General features: G+C 41.8%; 1 protein-coding gene across 1 annotated transcript in view; it reads right to left on the bottom strand.

Annotated features, from left to right (window-relative positions):
- The window catches only part of slc20a2 (solute carrier family 20 member 2), a 49060-nt gene extending 34325 nt beyond the window's left edge, over window positions 1-14735 (bottom strand). The window contains exon 1 of the mRNA XM_083905478.1: window positions 14656-14735. The gene's annotated coding sequence lies outside the window, so the exon portion shown is untranslated. The remainder of the gene's footprint in view (window positions 1-14655) is intronic.
- Window positions 14736-15294: the final 559 nt, after the last annotated feature.

Here is a 15294-nt window from a genome sequence, read left to right as displayed (position 1 = left end):
TTAGTCGTGGAGCGAGTGACAAGAATGCCAGGAGGAATTTCACATGACAACTTCAGCAGTAGGCCATAATCGCATCAAGGTCTCATGGGGGGGAAAAAGGTTATTCTTCAGTTTATTTAAACGGTCTCACTCTCAGTTCATTAATATTACACTTAATTAACCAATTAATTTGAATCATGCTCCGATTATTAATTTAGTTTCCTTAATATATTCACACACACAAAGGACAGCTCGTCAACAATGAATCCTCAAGTAGGATCAAGTGACAAGAGTCTAAAGTCAGTGACAATCTTCCAGGTTGAAGTTCTCCATGGACAATTAAAGTAATTTGCCAGAGGAAAATCAAGAGTGTGCCACCAACTGAAGGCGAACGTGTCGCGCTACAGGGAGCACGTGCGGTCGGTGCGTACGATCCACTAAACATCAGAACACTGCAGACATGCGCATCCACAAAGTATGACCTGCCCCCCGGTCCAGGCATTCAACACTAAGCAGACGTTCTCCACCTGACGATAACAACAACTACTGATAAACTATTGTGTTTGCAATACCAAAAAACACAATCTGGAATACTGGACTGAGCAAAAGCTTTTTAAGGAGTCACAAGTTGTTATCTGTGCTGTTACAATTCTTACTACACCGACTGAAGCCTGAATGATTTTATATTAAAAATAACACCGTTGCATCCGTCTCATGTTTTCAGGGCAGTCTGCACTAATCAACAACTTCCAGTAATGGTGCCGATCTTTGAAAAATTGTGGGGGAGTTAATGCCCGAACACATCTAATGATACAACCTGCTGCACCTGTTTTCCGCCTTCTATGCTCAACAAATTCAGTACTGCAGAGAAAATCAGGAATAGTCTCCTTATAGGCAAAATCTCTTACTATTCAGATTTTGCCCTACTTGCCTGCAGAACCACCATGTCGGATTCTATTTGACAATTTTGACGCAGCTGCCATGCTGGCCCAAGAAAGATATCTATGGGGAGAGAATTGTTGCAGGCCATGTGTGACATGTGCTACATTATCAGTGCGCCGTCACAGCACGTTCGAATATGAGGTGACAAGAGGTCTGCTGGTATTCTTGTGATGAGGTCCTGATGGGGAGGAGTGGCTAGTTTGCCCGGGTCACCTCACAAATAAATTTCCTACAGACTTTTATTTTTTTTTTCCACAGATCACCTCAAACCACAAGGAAGAGGCAAAAACAAGCTCAACCACTCTGCTGTTCCACATAATAATAATAACAGAATTTGAAACAAGGTACATCATTTCCATTCTTAAAAATGTAAATCTTAAAGGTCCGATATTATACCCTCTTTCTTCAAGTTAACCTAGTTCCCTGGTGTCCTAATGAACATGTCTGTGACATGCTTTGGTCAAAACACCATAAGGATGAAGAACCACAGCAGTTCAATCACCCTGCCAAAACAGCCCTGTTCAGAAAGCACAGTTTAGTAGTATCTCTTCAGGTTCACCTTAAGAAAAAGTAAAATGAAACTTAAGGGACGGGAAATGACATCAGCCACAGAAGCTACTGGGAGCTAACAGCAGTTAACGTTTGTAAAAGTGATCATTTGGAGGCTCTAGCAGGCACATTGCCGTCATAAATAACATGTATCCACCGGACAGATAAATCCTCTGAGGCTGGAAATTTGTGTAGGACTCTGTGCTGCACTGTGGAGCCAAGAATAGAACTTTTTGCAGACTTCGTGGACTTCCGGTTTTCCGATACCGTTGCCCTCGCCAGCACTCTCGTGTGTTTTACGGACAAAGCGGAGCTCCGCAAGACAATTCCAGGAATTTAGCTCATTGTGATGTCCCAATGAGTGCGGAAGTCAACATCACGTTTTATCTCCTGTACTTAAACTGAGGAGGACCACAAAAACACAAGCGAGTCATCTTTTTCCACACTTTGGCGACTGGTAGGGCCTCCAGAGTCCCAAATGTAGGGATTTAAATGATTAAAAATGTGATTTTGCATAATATGTCCCCTTTAACAAACCATGTCCTCCATGAACTGCCACTTATACATGTAGTTGTAGATTTTATTTCCTCCATGAAATCACTTCATAATAACCCAGTTGTTGCCACAGCATAAAACATAACGCTATCATAGCAGAATTAAATGTTATGGTCTCGACCTAGATGCATCTCCTTTATTACAATTTTCCGCTTCACTGCCACACACGAGAGCATAATGAGACGTGAGCCGAAACTGCATTACGACAAACAACAGCGCCGGTTCTGCCATCACGTGTTACTCGTGACAGAGACGCTTAATGGAAAATAAGCCGTGAATGCAAACAACGCATTTCGGTTTCCTCGGAGCAGTGTTTTTTTCTCTCTGTGGGATAGGTTGACTCTTTGTCGTTTATAACAACAAACCTCTGTAAAATATGAAAGGATGGGGAGAAAAAAAAAACTGAAAAGCAAAATATGGGCCCAGCTTATTCAGACGCCTTCAGTGACGATATACTACAATTAAAACCATAGCCTATGATTTGAAAAAAAATTATTTTTGCTTTGAAATGTTCAACAGTAAAGTACCAAGTAATGTCTATTTATGCAAGTGTTTATGGGCGTGCATGCTGACTGAAGCCGTGTAAGCCTTCTCAGTATTACTGGGTGGTCGGGGTCACTTACCGTCAAGCCACAACAAAGCCAGAATGTTTGAGACGCTATGAAGATGTCATCACCTGTTCAGTGCAGGGAACCCTGGAGATTTTCAATGACATTTAATCCACATCTCTGAAAGTTAACTGGCCTGACATTATCGCAGAAAGGCATCTTTGTTCATGAGGACCAACAGTTTACTCTGCACACTCAACTTTCCACGTTTCCTCCGGGGTTACTTTGTCGTGTGGGAGTATCGTTCGGTGACGGTGCTTTTTTTCCATGTTTCATGTTCATGTTTGGACAATCTCAGATCTAAAGAGGACCAATTATACCATTTTCCAATTAAATTATCCTCCACTCACAGTGAAAACCCTGATTAAATCTATAGAAGAAAGCGAGAAAGAAGGAAAGATAATCCTCCCTTTAGAGCCGTCTCAGCTTGTTGGAGCTGAACTCATGATTCATCACACTGAAGTACAATAGTATTTTCTAACACCGGGGCTGCAAAATAAATTAAATACCAATAATCATTGCAATATTATCTAAACAAAGGTTGGATAAATTCTGGTTATGCAAAGCCCTTAAAGTGCCGAGACAGATTTTACCTCAGATTGTGTGTCTTTCTCTATCTGTAGATAGTTTTTTGAGCAAATTGTGTTTTATTTATGACATTAATAATAGTTGTCATAATAAATTGTCTGCCAAGCAATTTCTAAACTCAAAGTAAAGCTTTTGACATATCACCCAACCCTTCATTAACACTAGGGTTGTGACTAATGATTATTTTAATGGTTGTTCAGTTAATTAAATGTCAGAAAATGGTATAAAACCCTGGTCTATGCTTTGTCCACAAACCAAAGTTTGACAGTTTACTGCCATAGATTAGCAAATAAAGTAGAAAATGGACACATTTAAGAAACGGAGGGATTAACTTTAACAGACATATCCTGGTAAAACTCATAAATCGGTCTTCACAATAGTTAACAATTAATTTACTTGTCAATAAATAGTAATATATTACTTGCTGCAGCACCATTCAACACTAAAATGAAGGAAATCTTGCACCTTTACTATTCACAGCTCATGTCATGTGCTCTTTCTTTCTAATTACTGAAACATTTTGGACACAGTGATGACCGACCATTCCAGAAAATCCTGCCTCATGACAGGGTGAGAATGAGTGACCAAGTTACCTCCACCAATGTAAAAAAAACACACCCTGGGTTATCAATAACAGGGGTAAAAACTACACGCATGTCAGCAAGGATCTCCACTTACAGTGTGGACATATAGATGAGCCGAGGGTGCGATTGGCTGACTGAGCAACAACTTCTGTGTCCCATGACGGATCACAACTCAACAACACTGTCCGGGTAACTGTTGCCCCCTCTCCCTCAGAAGGCCACAATATCAGTGTTGTCAGTGTTTGTATTAAACCTTTAAAAGTCCATTTCAGGTAAGAAAATTTGCAACAAAGCCATGCAGTCATTTTAGAGCAGGGACATTTCCTATGCTTTCCACCCGCAAACCAAGTCATTTGAATGCATGGGACTGAAATCTGACTGCAGACATACATCTGTCCCTGCACCAGTGTGCACAGATTTCTAAACACTGGATAATGAGCACATTTACACACAGATCTGTTTGCCCCCACTGCTGACCCGGGGAGGATTTGTACCACTACACAACTGATGTGTTTCCTCTGAAGGGATAATTATGCATGCAGCCACTTCATCAGCAGGTCTAATAAGTGACAGATTTGTAAAAGACAAGCTAAAAAGACACATCATTAGAAGCACATACCTTCATTTCACCCGCATCTTGAACTGAGTCGTTCAAATTCAATTGCACAAAATGTCATTGTTCTACCAAGTTTATCCCCACCCTGCAAAAAGGTGGCCTCTAAATAGACACCACCACACTTCATCTGAAAAACTGCCCCCACCCTCCAGGAACACAGCTTTTCTGAGGTGTCACATATCCACCACTCGCTCCTGTTACTAAAGGCAGTAGGAAAGGCAGAATGATTTGGCTAGAAATAGCCGTGTCACATGAGTGTGTGCAGTGACTGGTCAGCCAGCTGCTCATCCTTACATGGAGCCCTGCCCCGTTTGTACAATCAAATGCAAATAGGCGGTTATGTTATCAACATAACACTATGGACCAGTGAGGACAGGCCTATCATTTATATCTGAGGCCTGATCACGCCCTTCACTCCACTCTAGTGTTCAACTATTGGCACACGAAGAGCGCAGACGTGAGCTCACACCTGTTCAAACATCAGGCTTTTCGACAAACTCTGAACTCCCACGTGTAAGAAAGACACTGGATTTCCCCATGACAGAAAATGAAAAACGTGTGCTTTGTTCACAAGTTTGCTTGCACAATTAACCAAGCACAACATATACACATAAAAAGTTTATGTTCACACTGAAATCACAAAATTGTGCAGATCACTCTCCATGAAAGTGTGCATTATTCCAGCAGGACATGGCCTCTGGCTTCACATAAATGTCTACAAGTCTTAAAGGGGACATATTATACGCTATTTCTACAAGTTAAACTAGTTCCCTGGTGTCCTAATGAACATGTCTGTGACATGCTTTGGTCAAAATACCATAAGGTTGAAGCACCACAGTAGTTCAATCACCCTGCCAAGTGACATCAATGACATCAGCCACAGAGGCTACTGGGAGCTAACAGCAGTTAGCATTTGGAAAAGTGATCATTTGCAGGCTCTAGCAGGCACATTGCCATCATATATAACATGTATCCACTGGACAGATAAATCCTCTGAGGCTGGAAGTTTGTGTAGAACTCTGTGCTGCACTGTGGAGCCAAGAAAAGAACTTTTAACAGACTTCTGGTTTTGGGAAGTTGTTGCCCTCGCCAGCACTCTCACGTGTTTTACGGACAAAGGTGATTAGCACCTTGTGTCGTCCCTAGGAGTGCAGAAGTCAACATCGCATTCCTGTACTTAAGGAAAGTGAGTCATCTTTTTTCACACTTTGGCGATTGGTAGAGCCCTCAGAGTCCCAAACATAAGGATTTAAATGATTAAAAAGTTGATTTTGCATAATATGGGACCTTTAACATTCTGCTACTACTTAATAAAGAGCAATCCATACTGCAGTAATCACAGAATAATGTGTGTAGTCACAGGACACACATTTTTTTCCCACTTGTCAGAAGAAGACAAACTGTGTCATTGACATGACATTATCCCCAAAATGCCAAGAATAACCTTTCCCCATGATTCTTTCAGCATTTCCTGTCATACATTAACCACTAAGCATTTTCCAAAACCTCAAACGGAGCGCTGGCCTTAGTGGCAAAAAATATGACTCATTAAACTTAAGCCGTGTGTGCTCCTGGACAAATATACATAAATGTGGAGGACGAGGAAAATAATGTCCATTCTATCTTGCATAAATAAAACCACAATGCCTCACAGTTCACTGCTAAGCCCGTCATTAGCATAGTTAACACCAAGCCAGCACCCAAACAAGGGACTTTTTGTGTGACAGCGCTTTGATACGAACCCTGTGGCTCACAGAAGGCCTCCAGAGACTCCACACAGCAGCTCTCGTGGGCCGAGTGGAGAGCACAAACAAGGCCGAAATCACACAGCAGGTCAGCGAGACAAGCACACACAGTCACACCCTAAATAGGGTAATGAATTACTAATTCTTTACGTGTAAGGAGGTAGGGGTTTCCTTTTCAAAAAAAAAAAAAAAAAGGATGGTGCCATTAAAAGAATGGAAGGTTGAGGGAAAATAAATCGAGGGTCTCTGGCTTCAAAACAATAAAAGGCGGGGACATCCAGTGAGAGGCTGTCGGCGTGATTGAATAACTGAGTAAGTGCTCACTGTATATGCTGATAACTGTCATGCAAAAAGCCAAGAAAAACACCACAACTGTTCTGCAAAAACATGTCTGTATAAAATCCAAGCAATCCAAGCTACCAAGGTATTTTGGTCCGAGAAGAATGTAAGCTTACGTGACATTGGTAAAAGACAGACATTATGGGGGCAAGAAGCTTGCCACCAGACTGGATTCTTTGAAACCAGCGGCTTACATATACATGTGTGCAAACCACATATTTAAGTGCATAAATGCTGCCTTGGGTGTTTTGTGCCCCAGTCAATTTAGATCTGGTTAAATGCTGGGACCGAACTGAACCGGTGGTTGTTAAGTAGACCAATTAGGAGCTAAAATTGTTTGGATTGTTCTCTCCGATCTATAACGGTGCCACAACTTTTAAATCAACGCATGACTATTCTGAAGCTTCCGCAATTTGTTTTCAGCTTCTTGACAACAGGTGGCGTGCCAAGTGTGTGCAGCACTCTGACCCTTGACTTAGTTAATTTAAAGATTTTTTGCTTTTCAGCAAAAAAGATGGATTAAGCCGCGACGTTACAAGGAGACACACAACACGTGCAGCATGAAGACGGCCTCTCCGAGTGTCATCATGTGATGTTGCCATGGCAGAGGGCTCAGACATAACAGTGAGATTGTGCTCTGCGATTGTGGGCCGATCAGAGAGAGACAGACTGTTCTCTGACTGTGACACTGCAAGCCCTGGTGCCAACAGTCCTTTCCTCCCACAGAGATACGGACGCACCCACTGGCAGAAGGGCCTCTGCACGGGGGCCCTACCACCACGGAAACCAGAGCAGACTCAAGCAGCTTTTGTCCATACATTGCATTTTCTTGCTTTTTTCTCATGGCAGTACAGGAGACTGACTTCAAATTACTTCATTTTTTTAAATGATCTGTAATGTACTTAAAGCTAGCGCCAAACAATTACTCATTTTCTCATTCAAATTCCAATTTGAAACAATGCAATTAGCAAGCCGCAAAGGCTGTGATTAATGTATTCTATTATTTATTGTTTAAAGCAGTGTTTTTCAACCAGTGTGCCGTGGCACACTTGTGTGCCGTGAGAGATCGTCAGGTGTGCCGTTGGAAATTATCCAATTTCACCTAATTGGTCTAAAAACATTTTTTGAAAACAAATAATTAATTATCTGCAAATAATATGGATATAAATATTCAAGACACTTTGATAAGAATGACTAAATTGTTAATATAGGCTACAGAGCTACATCAAAAAAAAAAATAGTTTGGTGGTGTGCCTCGTGATTTTTTCAGTGAAAAAAAATGTACCTTAGCTCAAAAAAGGTTGAAAAACACTGGTTTAAAGTACCATGTCAAACAATTCATATCATTAATTCATCACCTTGCGTTAGAATATAGAATGATTCATCATGTTGACCTAAGTTTTTATTTTGTTTTTCTTTAAATATCAAATCGCAATCATATTATCTGTCAGAAAAACTGCAATTACATATTTCCCCAGAAATCATTCAGCCCTATTAAAAGTACAGTGCAGCTCCTCAAACTCATCCAACGGTCCATATTTTAACATATATTATAAGTTGCTATGTGTCCAACCATCTTGATGTAACACTATGACACAGAGAAACACTGAATTCACATGTAATAACTGGTTTTGTGACCATTTATGAACAGCAACAACAAAACACTAACTTACTTTTCACACCCAGCACCTTCCCAGCAACAACTTTCTACTTTTGAACCAACGGCACAAACAGATGTTTGTTGAAGTATCTCTACAAACAAAACCAGCTCTGCCCAAGTAAAAACAATGCTTAAATCAATGGAAATGGGAGCTAAAACCTGCAATGAAATCACATAGTGGAGATATATGGTATCATCGACATCATTTCTAGGTCTTCAATCTGACCGGAATCTATGATTCCATCATTTACATGGACACTAAATTAAATGATCCGATCGTGGCCTGTGCACACATGCATCAAGCGTCGGAGTAAACAAGCGATGTGCGGGTCTCTCCTCACCGTCTGTTAACCGTCTAATTTTACCAAATGAAAATACAGCAGTAACGAAATAGATCAGACACATAACCAGATCGACTTTTTACGAATGACGATCGACATATACCAGCCCTCTTGTTCGGAATGTAACGTCTTTCCGAATGGGCTGTATCGGATCAGTTATTGAACTGGCGTGTTTACGTGACATTTTTATTCCCATCAAGCTTGTATTCCTATTAACTGCGTCCATGTATACATAGCTGTTGAGGCCTCACATGAATTCAACAGCGACCTGGAACTAAAGGTGGAGTCAGAGCATGAACTTCTTGGAAACCACAAACTGCCGGAATGCGAGGAGCAGAGAAGCACACACACACACACACACCTCTGAAAACTGGTCTGACGCAGCTTCGTCAGCACCGTGTTTAACATCACAACATTGCACAACGCGCACGTGTTTCCTCCATCTATACAAAGATATCATCATCTGCCCTCCTCCGCTGACGGCCAGCTCTTCCTAAACACAATCTTAAGCCGTCTGGTGTGACTGCCGTTTAAACGTGCACCACTATGAGTGCGTTGTAAGGTGTTTGGATTAGGGTTAGCGTGAAGAGAGGCTCTATGAACAGTGCGGTCTGTACGGCGGCTGAATCCCTGTCGCCGCAGAACTGGGGACGTACTGTGAATCACTCTGCCTTGCTTGTTTGCTTTTGTTCCTCAAAGGATTAGTGGAAAGAGCAGGTTGAAACAGTCAAAATATAAGTCATACTTCAACTATGTGGATGCAAGAACTTTATTTATTTTAGGTTTCCTCGTAAATTCTTATGAAACAAGTTAGGTACGCTCAGAGGCTACTTTTCAAGAATTATTACATCTAAACGTAGTCACAAATTAAGTCTAACAATAGGTACAAAAAAAAAGGAATGAGGGGTGAATGGAGACAGTGTGCGTGCCACTCGTGCATGGAGGTGTGTTAAAAGAGGGAAGTCATTAATCTACCTATCTTATCACAATATGGTCCCATATCAGTCATATAGCATTTATGGCCACACACGGCAATCAGAGCATTCGGCTGCACCACTTTGTGAGTCCCTGCTGTGTAAAAGCACATTTTGTAAACAAGGCCTTTGTGATAGAAAATGAAATATGAGACAGTGACAAACCCTGACATTCTTCTTCGGTCTCGCTCTCTTATCACAATGTGGAGATCAATCATTAACTCACACAGCCCCTCCATGTTAGATACGTGAACGATGTGCATTTTAACTGCTTCTGTAGGCAGTAGACTGAGATATCTTTATTGTGTGGCAGGTGTGATATAATCTAAATTGACATGTTGTGGAAAAATAAGACGATATAAAAATAAATAATGAAGACATGACTATACATAGGAAGCAGCTCTAGACTGAATTATGGTAATGAAATGTCACCAAGACATTTACTTTGGTACTTGTAGTGTTAATCCACAAAAAAACAAAATGGTTTGTGAACTGCCACTTAAAGCCTCGGGATTTGCAGTATGGCCAGCAAACGGGACTAACAAATGGGACTAAAATAAATGTAGAATCAAGTAAAACATAGAACCATACTCTCAGACTTACAAACTAGAGATAGACCGATTAGTTTTTTCAGGGCCGATACCAATTATAAGTAGTCAAAGAGGCTGATACCCAATATTTGGAGCCAATATTAATTGCAGTATGTGAATATATTCTTTGAAAGCCTCTGAGCATATGTTTATTAAACAGCTTTTCAGATTTGCAAAAAGTTAAATAGGGCTGTAACGATATGCGTATCGAAATCATATCGCGATACGATCATGTGGCGTGAGAAAACAGAATCGCGAAAGGCCCTTTCTAACTCCCAGTTATTAGTCAGTCACATGATAGGAGCTGTTAGTGCTACCACACTTATTTTTATTAGGGGTGTCAAATCATCGCATTAATTGTGATTAATTAATCACAGTCATCATTAACGCGTTGTGTTTTTTAATCTCGTTAATCTCTTCTTTACTGATGTCCCCGCTGCCGGGGGCAGAGTCAGACGCAGCGACAAAAGCGTCATAAAAACATGTCTAACTTTAACAAACACAGACAAGCTGCATACCCACAGAAAGGTCAGAAACTCAGCTAAAAGGTCATATAAACCATTCTTATGTTCACCAAACACAGCTAAACCACAGATGGATCAAACCCGCAGGAGCGGAAAAAACCCATTCCAGCGCACACATTGAAAACCGGCACCGGAGCGTCAGCGTGATTATGTAAACAGTGGAGAATTCACAGATTCTATCGGTACCATTTTTATCACTCTACGAACAAGATTCACGGATCTGGCTCCAAAATAAGAGCAAAACAACAACTGAATTTCAAGCAATACAAGCAGAAATGTTGTCTTACATTTGCTGTTTATCAAAACAAGTTATTTCCACCGGAACAAAACTGCTTCTAATGAAGAACTACACTTCCCAGCATGCTTTGGGGACAAATCCCAGTCTGATTGATCATTTACTTTGTATTTTTTAACAGTATTATTTTGTTACAGAAAAGAGAGAAATCTTTGGTTATTTATTTATTTATGTTCAAATCTGTTCACAGTGTTCAAAAATATTCTTATTAAATGTTACATTAAGTTGTTAGACAAGTAAATGTTGTTTAAATAAAATGTTTTTTAAATCTAAAAAAAATTGTGGAATGTATCGAATCGTGGGTCAAAAATCGTGATACAAATCAAATCGTGAGTTTGTGTATAGTTACAGCCCTAATGTTAAAGGGTTTTTTGTGGCTGAGACAATAAAAAAATAGTAAAGTATAGGAAGCTTCAAGGCTTCCTGTACTAAACTTAACTAAAATGTTTAATAAATAAATGAATCTCTTATCGGCCGTTGAAAAAAAAAAAAAGCAGATGCCGATTTGTGTCAAAATGCTGAATATCAGCGCCGATAAATGGCCCGGTAGATTATCGGTCTATCCCTATTACAAAAAAATCTGGGTTTCCGCCCCCACTGGTTATTCATTATTGGCTTCATTTTGGAAAACCTGCATACTGCCTCAGCTTTTCGTCAGGGGTGCGGTAGAAGTCCGAGCTACTTTACATGATGATTTCCATTTTAAAGGTGGCTTCATATTCCCACTCCAACACATTTTCACGGAAAATAAAAATCCCTTTTAACATCCGCAGACCTTTACAGCAAACAGTTGCAAGTTAATTGTTGGATAGTAAACACTTCTTCTGCTGCGGAAAGGGAAGCCTCAGAGACTCCGGTCCTACATGATGAGCTATCAGCACCCCGAGGCTGCCCCTGCTGCAGTGACGCAGCTTTAATTCAGTCTTGTAGCCCCTACTGCTGTGCTTCTACGTATCTTTCTTCTCTTAACACACTCCATCTATCCTTTCAATAAAAAACACTTGCTCATAGCAACAAGGCAACACATAAAGCAGTTCAGTTATGACAGATTTGTGTCCTCCAGATAGTTTTGTTAATTGTGCACGCACTCATCATTACTTTGGCATGAGTTACATTCCCATTTCAGGACAGTGATGTGTAACATGGCATTTCCTACTGCTGTATTTGACGTCTTAAAACCTCAACTTGCACGAATGCGTTATTGAGTTGAGTTATTTTGGAAGGTGTTGCTGTTTTCACCGTGTTCCTGTTTTTGATTTTCTTTATAGCTGATAAAAAAAAACTTATCTGGTGACAAAGGAAAAGGTTCACCCTAAATAAATAGGACCACAGTGGACACACAAATAAGCAGCAGTATGCAAAGTTTGAGCCAAGAGCATAAATATCACCTTCTCTCAATTTCACTTTCTCTTTCACATACCCGCCGCTCCATCTCGCATTGAACTAATCGTGAGTGAACTGCAGCGTCTGCCTGTCAAGAGTTTTTTTAACTAGCGCCCTCTGTTGACCAATCTATATATGACTGAAGGCAACTAATCAGATATATGACAGTGTCATTTGGCTTCAGGGCCCCGTTGAACTATCAGGATGAAGTCCCACCTGTGCCCAGGGGCCCACAGGGTCGCCACTGTTAAGTTCAATTTATACTCCTGCGTAAAGTGCTCTACGTAGGTTAGACAGAGCCCTCTGCGTCGACGGAGAGCCTGTCGGAGAGCCTCTGCGTCGTCTCTGACTGCACAAAATATTTTTTAAGTGTCCGTCACTCCGTCAAGGGACAATGGAGACCACAAGTGCTGCGATTGGTCCTCAGGACAGACCGAGCTAACGCTGCTCTGTGCCGGCCACAGTGCGCACCGAGCGTCCACAAAGGCGGAGTTGATCACCGCCGACAATGTCGCTGCCAAACTATAATATGTCATATCTTAATACACAGCACATGTTTATGGTGAATTCCAATTCCTTGCTTAACCCTCAATCTCAAAAATGCGCTCCCGCTAGTGCAAGTGCTGTCCCGTTTCTCAGAAAAATATAGTTGAGGGGCAAGTTTAAGGGCTGTATTGCCCTCAATATTGAGATTTTCCCAGACCACCCTTGGGAGCTACCCAGAATGCATTGTGTGTTTTGACAAAACAAATATGGCGCCGAAAGCAGCGGAACGATTACGCTACAAATTAAATATTTTCTTTGTTAATAGAGATATAAAAATTATTAAAAACCATTGTGTTATCTTAGTTTAGGCCCATATTATGGATTACTGACGTCATTGTTGCGTAACATTTTACGATCTTTTGTCAATAGATCGTTTTCTATCGTTTACTTTTCAATAAGCCGTGGTGTGTGGTAACTGTCAGCTAAATATGTCCGTGGTTGTGGTATTTGTATGAGTATCATCTTATAACTAACTGACAACCTAATAACTTGACTGACAAACGGATCGTAATAAATAATCGTGACGTAAATGTGTTCTTCTTCTTCTTTTTTGGAGTTGACAGACTGGACGCAGCTTTTGCGTTATTCTGCCCCCCGCAGTCTGAAGACGTATCTGCATTTAAGGGGTGTCCCATTTCTAAGTGACAAAATAACCCTCAACACTTGGTTTTGAGGGCCAGTTAAGATTAAGGGTTGAGCTTGAGGGTTAAGATAGGAATTGGACTTGGCCCTTAGACTCTAAATGGCTAATTTCTCACCTCAAATTATCTTAAAACTGCGTTCCGTGACACAGAAAAGTGAGAAAGGGACAATGTTTCTATGTTATTCCCGCTGCAACAACAACAACAGTCTTTCTCTCTCACGGACGCCATTGCTCACTGTAGCCAAAAGCACAACAACCTTGCGTAGCGACCCCTACTGATCGGGTGGGGAAATTACAGTGCGTATCCGTCACCACGACGGAGAAGTACGAAGGCTCGAGGGGTACCGCATCACGCAGTCGGAGAAGTATAATGTGGCCTTTACACACAATTGCCACGCTTTCCATTATTGCACATGTATCTGTAGAGGTCAGATTTTATTATTAATGCCACACAAACTATTACAACCACTGGCAGGTAAATGAGATAAGAAGCTGGTGTTGGGACCAGGATTTGATGTGGTGGCTCTTGACAAGTTTAGGAGGGGCTGGCCCTAACTTCTTGTTGCAGGGCGGTAGTGGAGCACACCGCGCATGCGCACACAGCCGCCTCGTCGCCAAACAGTAGTGTCTGCTCTGCGCACGGAAACCTCAGCAGCACGAACGTGATTAACCGTCTTTTAACCGAGTCAGTGGCAGAAAGCAGCAGCACTACATGTTCTCCTTGACCTTAATCATTCCTGTTCACAGCGTTCGACTGGACACCACATGAACCTGGGTCTGAATCGAACGTGGAATCCCCCCCGACCCACACACACACACACACACACACACACATACACGTGTAGCCGCTCCATTCACTCGTTTCGTCGCGAGAGAGCAGTGGCAACAGCAACGTGAGCGCGCTGGAAAGAAAATGTGTCTGAAAACGCAGCAACTACCGTGACTCCCGTCGGAAAAAACACACAGCAAACGGGCTAACCCCTTAACACACGGAGGCATTTCGACTTGACACTGCGTGTTCGCACTTACCAGGCCTGTGCCTCTGTAAACACAGTCCGCAAACGACGCTCGCCACAAAGAAATGCGCAACCAAAGTGGCCGAACAAGATTTAGGAAGCGTGCACGCGTAAAGACTGAAGACAGGGGGTAGCTTTTTTTTTTCTCACCACACTGTGCCAGACAAAATGTACTTACCAACGAAATTAGACACCACGAGGGGGAGAAAATGCGCCGTTCCTCCTCGTCTCCACGCCTGTATCACTGCCTGGGTATTTTCCCAGAAACCGCACTCCGTGGGTTGCGTCGAGAATGTCACACAGATTCCAGCAGTGTCTGGGTCTGTGTCTGCGCTCGTCCCCGCGGAAATACGTCGCCGTCGGCTCGACAAGTCCCTCATGCGACCATGTTGCGCTGAATGACGCCTGCTGCTCTCATCCGGGCGTTTGGAGAGTGAAGCCGCCGTCTCCACCAACGCTAATGTTCTCTGTGACAGCTTTGAGATGAGGAGGGGAGGGAGGGGAGGGGAGGGGGGGAGAGTGCGCGTGTGTGTGTGCGCGCGCGTGTGTGTATGCTGGTCAAAACCTGTGAGTGACAACATACGATTAATATGTCCCGAGGGAACTGTACATGAACAGGAATATGTAGGTACATTGTGTTCTTGCATAGATTTATTATTAGTATGATTTATGTTATTTTTTTATTATTATTTTTTTTTTATCTGATCTGATACTGGCCAAAATCACTGGATCAGATAAAGGAAAAGAAAAACAAACCGTTAAAAAAAACCGTATATTTCACATACATGCTTAACTGGGAACATTACGTAACATACTG

This window comes from Microchirus variegatus (assembly GCF_963457635.1).
Source record: "Microchirus variegatus genome assembly, chromosome: 18".
Classification (NCBI taxonomy): domain Eukaryota; kingdom Metazoa; phylum Chordata; class Actinopteri; order Pleuronectiformes; family Soleidae; genus Microchirus; species Microchirus variegatus.
The sequence above is the reverse complement of the archived record's forward strand: the minus strand, read 5'-3'. Positions and strand labels throughout refer to the sequence as shown.